The sequence below is a fragment of the Microcaecilia unicolor genome, chromosome 10, assembly GCF_901765095.1.
Source record: "Microcaecilia unicolor chromosome 10, aMicUni1.1, whole genome shotgun sequence".
Lineage (NCBI taxonomy): Eukaryota > Metazoa > Chordata > Amphibia > Gymnophiona > Siphonopidae > Microcaecilia > Microcaecilia unicolor.
The window spans coordinates 23964825-23972042 of record NC_044040.1 but is presented as its reverse complement, the minus strand read 5'-3'; positions in this window follow the sequence as shown (position 1 = coordinate 23972042).

Genomic DNA, 7218 nt, shown 5'->3' with positions numbered 1-7218 from the left:
ATATTACAAAGTATTTAGACAAGAATTGGCTCCCCTGCTGATAAGAGTGGGTAATGCCTGCTTCAGGGGAGAAGAAATGCCGGTGAGCATGCATGCAGCGGGGATCACGGTACTCCTCAAGCCAGGGAGGGATCCCACTTTATGCGGGTCCTACAGGCCGATCTCCTTGTTGAACATAGACGTAAAGATCCTAGCTAAGGTGATGGCAGAGCGTCTGGGCAAGCTCTTACCATTCTTGATTCATGAGGATCAAGCGGGGTTTGTGCCACATAGGCAAGTAGCGGACAATATTCGCAGAACTTTGAATATTAAGTGGGGAGCTCAGAGGAGAGGGGACTCCCTAACTCTTTTAGCGATCGATGCAGAGAAAGCATTCGATAGAGTGGACTGGGAGTTCCTATGGGAGAGTTTGGCACAGATGGGGATGGGGAAGAACTTTTTAGGATGGCTGCAGAAATTATATGCTCGTCCTGTGGCAAAAATTAAAATCAATGGGGGATACTCTGACCACTTTGATATACAGCGGGGAACTAGGCAGGGATGTCCACTCTCCCCCTTATTATTCGCCATAGCCATAGAGCCCCTTGCTCAGAGGATCCGTATGCTCCGAGAGATACGGGGGGTTAAGATGGGGGGTAAGGAGCACAAGATCGCATTATTTGCGGATGATATTTTATTTTACATTTCATCCCCTATGATGACAATGCCTATTTTGATTGAAGAGTTGAAAAATTATGGATGGGTATCAGGATTTAAGGTGAACTATGATAAGTCAGAGGTGATGGGGGTCACTATACCAGAAGTAGAGGAAGAAAGAATAAAAGAAATGTTCAAATTTAAAGTAGCTAAAGATAGTTTTAGGTACTTAGGGATACAGATCCCGCGGAATCTCACTAAATTATATCAATTAAATTATATACCCTTATTAAAAGAAGTGAGAAGGGATATGATCAAATGGCAAAAGGGGTGGCTATCATGGTGGGGTCGTATTGCGTCAGTAAAAATGAATGTTCTCCCTCGGTTACTGTTTTTGTTTCAAACACTACCAATTCCAGTACCTAAGAGGGAACTTATGAAGCTGCAAACGGATATAGGAACATTTGTCTGGGGGAGAACACCGGCAAGGTTAGCGCGGAAAATATTGTGGGGGACATCTGACCAAGGAGGGAGGGGGATACCAAACATCCTCTGGTACTATTGGGCATCACAGCTTACCACCATCAGATATCTACGCATATATGCAAGTAAAACACTATATAACTTCTACAAGGTGGATTAAAGATAAATTAGTAGAAAAGGAAAAGCTGGAAGACATATGGGGGAAGATCGATTTATGGGGAAAGGGAATATCTAGGCTTTATGATCATATAAGAGGGTCACAATTCATAAAACATCAATACATGCTGACCTGGGAGAGGGATCTGAAACAGGAACTGGCAGACTCTGAGTGGAGAAGAGTATGCAGAGAGGTTAAAAAAGCCTCGGTATGTGTGTTATTGAAAGAAAATGCATATAAAGTACTAAGTAGATGGTACTATACGCCGGAGAGAGTAAAGGCAATGTTCCCAGAAGCCTCAGGTATATGCTGGCGATGCAAGGAGGAAAAAGGCACTTTTTATCATATATGGTGGGAGTGTGCGCTTATACAGAAATTTTGGGAGGGAGTTACGGGATTATTGACAGAGGCCCTAGACACTACTTTCCCATATGATCCAAAATGGTGCTTATTGGGGTGGGGGAACCAGAAAGGAGAAAAATGGGGACAAAGGATTAAGAGGTTAGGCCTCGCGGCTGCAAAATCCATAGTAGCGGCATTCTGGAAACAAGACAAGGGACCTACACTACATAACTGGATTGGGAAGGTTAAAGGATTAATGGGGATGGAGGAGTTGACAGATAAACGGAGGGGAAGGTTTAATGCCCAGGCTAAAGAATGGTCACAACTTGATCGGATAGTGGGGAAAGAACTGTAAGGGGGGGAGATACAAGGAGGGGAACTAGGGGATGAAAGAGACTAAGGAAGTGGGGGAGGGGGGGGAAATAGGGTGGGGGGGGGGGAAATGGAGGAGGCATAGGAGGAGACATTCTTTATTATATGTATGTTGATATTCTGAGGTTCAGAGACAGGAATGATTGTTGTTACCAGAATGCGGTATGAGACACTGTAATGTAATTTTCATAAGGTTTGTTTAATAAACTTTACAAAATTTTAAAAAAAAGAAAATCAAATCATTGGGATGTAGGAGGGACAAACATTTTTTATTAGACTGGTCTCCCAGACATCCCAGGAGATAAATGGGGCACCCTAGGGGGCACTGCAGTGGGCTTCAAAAACATGCTCCCATCTCACCATTGCTCCCTTCTTATCTTGTCCGCTGAGCCCCCCCAAAACCCACTGCCCACAACCGTACACCACTACAATACCTTTATGGGTGAAGGGGGCACCTATATGTGGGTACAGTGGGTTTCTGGTGAGTTTTGGAGGGCTCACCGTTTCCCCCACAAACGAGACAGGTAAAGGGGGGATAAAAGGGCCAGAGTTCCTCACTCCATACACTGCACTGACCACTACACTACTCCAGCGACCTGCATGTTTCTCTAATAGACCTGGCTCTAACATCTGAGGCTCTCATAGAGGCTGCTAAATCGTATTTATATTCACATTTGTGGGAGGGGGTCAGTAACCCTAGGGGGTATTGGGGGGTCACCCCTGATTCCCTCCAGTGGTCATCTGGTCATATAGGGCACCCTTTTGTGCCTTATTCATTATAAAAACAGGCCTAGCTCAAAACATCTTAGTTTTAGTCCTGGACACTTTTGTGCATCATGGCTGAAAAATGTCCAAATATTAGGAACACCCAGATCCTGCCCTTAACATGCCCCTGACACGCCCCCTTGTGATTTGAATGCATTTCTAATGGATTTCATAGAACAACATCTAAAATTTGGTTTTGAAACTACCAGTTTGGATGTTTTTGTGATTATCAATATCCAAATGCAGATTTATGCCACTTTTTGGATGTTTTCCTCTTTTGAAAATGAGCTCCACATTCAATTAAGAAGTCAGACATAAATCCCCTGTTTTGTCACAAAGACTAGCAAAAAAAAAATTGTAGGATCCCTATCTAAGTTGGTGAATAAATCTCTTATGACAAGTTAAATTCCTGCTGTTTTGAAGTGTTCAGCACTTTATCTAATTTTAAAGAACCCCTTCATGGATATAGATTTACCATACTACTGGTCAGTTTTAAAACTGACTTACCCCGGTAACTTTTTGAATCCATCTATCATTGTGAATCAGCTTGGGTAGTTTCCAACAATTCCTTTAGTCTTTATACCAGTCGGTCAAGATTTCAGTAAGGATTTAGAACTGAGTGCGAGTTATCTGGTAGTTTCCATAGATGCACAGAAAGTTTTTAGCAGTGATTTACAGAGAAAAGGATGGGTAGGTAAAGAAGAAGTTTGAATCTTTTCCAAGATTGTAGACTGCAGGTAAGTTGGGGTGATTTGTGTTTAGAATGGAGGTCTGTGCTCTCTAGGTCTTCCACAGAATTTTGTCCTAGCATGTATAATTTTAAAAATATATATTCAGATTTTGGTTAAGTTTTGGCTAAGTTGTGGGAGTTCTTTCTGTCTATTCTCTGATGATACATAGTTAATAAGAGGCTTCCTCTCTAATGATCGCTTTTTCTGGAATAATTAACAAATGTGTGGTTGAGGTGACTAGCTCAGGACTAAATTACCTTTCATTAAATTTATGTAAGACCAAAGTGTAGAAAAAAACAGAAACCATAAAGAACAGATTATGTCTGCTAAGACGTTCCATGCAAACTTAAGTGTAAATGGTGTCTAAACATGCCGTGTAGTGAGATATCTTTAGCTGGCAAGAAACTTGTGTGTGAAAAAAAGAAGACATGCGAGCCCGCACCACCACTTAAGTACTACGCCAAAGCCCTAATCTGCACATACTTGTAATACAAAAGCTGGTACGTCTTCTTGAACGGGAGAAAATTATGCTGAAAAGATAATAAAAATGCTCCTAACGCATATCAAATTATAAGTACAAACATGAAATAAATAACGAATCATAAAATTGATACGTAGCCCAAGGGAAGTGTTCCAATTTCATAAACAAACCACCGCACATATCCTCGTAGAATTTAAAGATTGGAGGATGTAAAATATGTCACCAAACAAGAAAGACAAAATGTTGTAGTTTAGCACGACCAGACAAAAACACGGAAAAAAACTTGAATTGCTATCTATCATGAGTGAAAAAAGTGATTTGACGAGGACAGTAAATGTGTCCCAAATCAGGGTGTTAGAACAAGACTATCATTACAAAAGTGACCCCCCCCCCCCCCCGTGATGGAATGGTGCTCCCCAGATCGTCTGGAAGAGTATAACGGAAAACTAAATACTGACGGTTCTCAGTACAAGTCAATCCTAATAATATAGGAACCCCAAATATAATAAATATTATTACAAGACAATATGTAAGTGTGATGAAACAGAGGTGGTGTGAGATGGTAAAATAAAACTAACAAAGAAATAGGTACAAAGTAAAATCTATAACATAAATAGAAATGAAAAAGGGGAAGGATAGAAAAGGGAGAATGGACAAGAGAAAGGGGGAAGTAAATGGAAGGATGGGGAAAGAGGGATGTTGAGAATGGGAAAGGGAATAAGAAGAGAAGGAGGGGGAAGGGAATGTGAAAGGCATAAGGGTGGGGGAGTAAGAGGTGGGAAAGGAAAGGGGAAAAGGGAGGAAGGAAGAAGGGAAGGGACAAAGAAAAAAACAAAAATGTGAATCCTCAAACTCTACTCAACAAGTGTATAGAGATGTCCTGAAAAACTGAAGAGTGTGAATCTAACACTAAAAATATAAAAATCCTCTTAAAAAAAAAATCTAATTCACACTTCATACCAAAGGGGGAAAATTGTGTTTAAATGGGTTTGTTATTTTTTAAACTCCTGTTGCAGGCTGTTGGGCTGAAACATAGTCTGTGTTGAGTCAAGTGAAGATTTTAATAAAAAAAAGCAATTGTGCATTATATAGGCTTGATCTTTTGGCATTGCTGCTGTTTCTTTGCCAGGCCAAATACACTATCAGACATGCTGAATTACCATGCCTTAACTTATAGTTATATGTACTGTATACTGGAAACAAGTTGAGGGTAAAGAGAAGAGGAAGTGTGATTGAGTCACAAGTTGACATCACCATAGCAGACCAGGAGACATGCTGGGAAGAGGCTGCACTGAAGACATTTTTTCCCCTCTTGTTTCTTCCCCTTCTGAAAACTGCAGCCACAACCCCCAGAAGTGGCAGGGGGAAGGACCCAGCACCATTGGTTTAGTGCTGTAAGACTCTGTGGATTGCCTCGGCCAATCCTAGCCCCCTAGTCTATTCCTAAGGGGGGAGGGAAATCAGCCCCAAAGCACTATTGCCTGCAGTATTCTCCAGACTGTGCTCCATTGGAAATCTGGGCTTACAGCCTTCCTTGCCTATTCATAGTTGCTGCACCAGGCCACATGTATTCACCATCTGCTGAAGCAGGAGAGAGACTGGGGAGCTGAAGGCAGCACCAACCCACTTGTAAAGGGAGTGAAGTCAGCTCTGAGCTGTTGGCTCCATCTGCTGCCAGGGGGACATAACCCATTGGTCTGGACTGCTCTGGCATGAAACGATAAGCAAGCTTGTTTCAAAACTGCATTTGAGGAGGCTATGGCAGTAAACTCAAGAAAGAAATGTTTAGATCTGTTGTTCAGGCTGCTGTCAGAATTCAAAATTCTTTTAACACTGTTTAGGTATTCCCAAATCTTCTATAGATTATCACAATTGATACAAAACTGCTTGATGTGTGATGGGCTGTCCTTATCAGTGTGTCACCCAAACTGAAGTCACTTAATTGGCACGCACTAGCCAAGTTAAGTTGGGGGGGGGGGTTTAACATCATGATTTTATTGTTTAGAATTACCTATGTGACATCATCTTATTTAAAAGATATAATCATTGTATATAAGCTTGCATAGTGTCACAGGATGTGTGAATTTGCACTTGTATCCCTAGAAAATGGAGCTACATGGTGCGATGGAGTGGCCTGGCTTTAGCCATTTTGTAGAAGTTAGCATGATAACCTTGGTTTAGGTTTGTTTGTCTGTTGTGGGTTGTTGAGGTTTTTGGGGGTTTTGGTCATTTAAAAGCAGACGGTATAATCTCAAAGCTAAGAAATAGTTTTTGAAGAATGCATGGAGCAGAAGAAAGGTGTGACTGGTTAGGGATAGTGCACTGCCTCATACAGGAGATGGGTTCAATTCTTTGGCTGTGTCATCTACTCCCAGGGCTTTCGGATGCTATGGAGGCAGGATGGAATTGCTGTATGATGGGTAACGCATAGAGGCTGAATTCAGAGCCTGTACTTTAAGAATTCTGAAGGAGTCTTCAGCCATGATCTTCTACCAAGGACTTTTGCTGTGATGAGTAGGCTTAGGTCAATTGAGAGGCAATAATAAAAGAGGCTGGGGGTGGGGGGAATAATGACAGGGTAGGAGATCACAGCCCAGAGGAGCCAGAGATGGGGGTTGCTGGCACCTTTACCCCTAAAGCAGTGTTGAGTCACTAACATTAACCACCACTGAGCCTGTAACGTTGTTGGTGGTAAAACTAAAATAAACCAAACATATATCTAGAGTTGTTCTAGTGTAGAGAAAAGGCTATGCTAAAGAAATTGCTACATGAAAGGTTGAAAATAGCCTGATAGATACACACATTTCCTTTGCTGTTTCCTCCACAAATGTAACAGGTGGGGGGGATTGGCCTAGGTCCGCCTGTATGAAGTGCACTGCAGTACCCACTGAAACTGCTCCAGGGACCTGCATGCGCTTTCATGGACCTGAGTATGACATCTGAGGCTGGCACAACATTTTTAAAGATATTTTTTTGAGGGTGGGAGGGGGTTAGTGACCACTGGGGGAGTAATGGGAGGTCATCCCTGATTCTCTTCGGTGGTCATCTGGTCATTTCCGGCACTTTTTTGTGCCTTAATCGTAAGAAAAACAGGTCCGGGTGAAAACGTCCAAGTGTTTGTCAGGGACGTCCTTATTTTTTTTCGATTATGGGTCAAGGCCGTCCAAGTGTTAGGCACGCCCAAGTCCCGCCTTCGCTATGCCTCCGACATGCCCCCTTGAATTTTGGACGTCCTTGCGACGGAGTGCAGT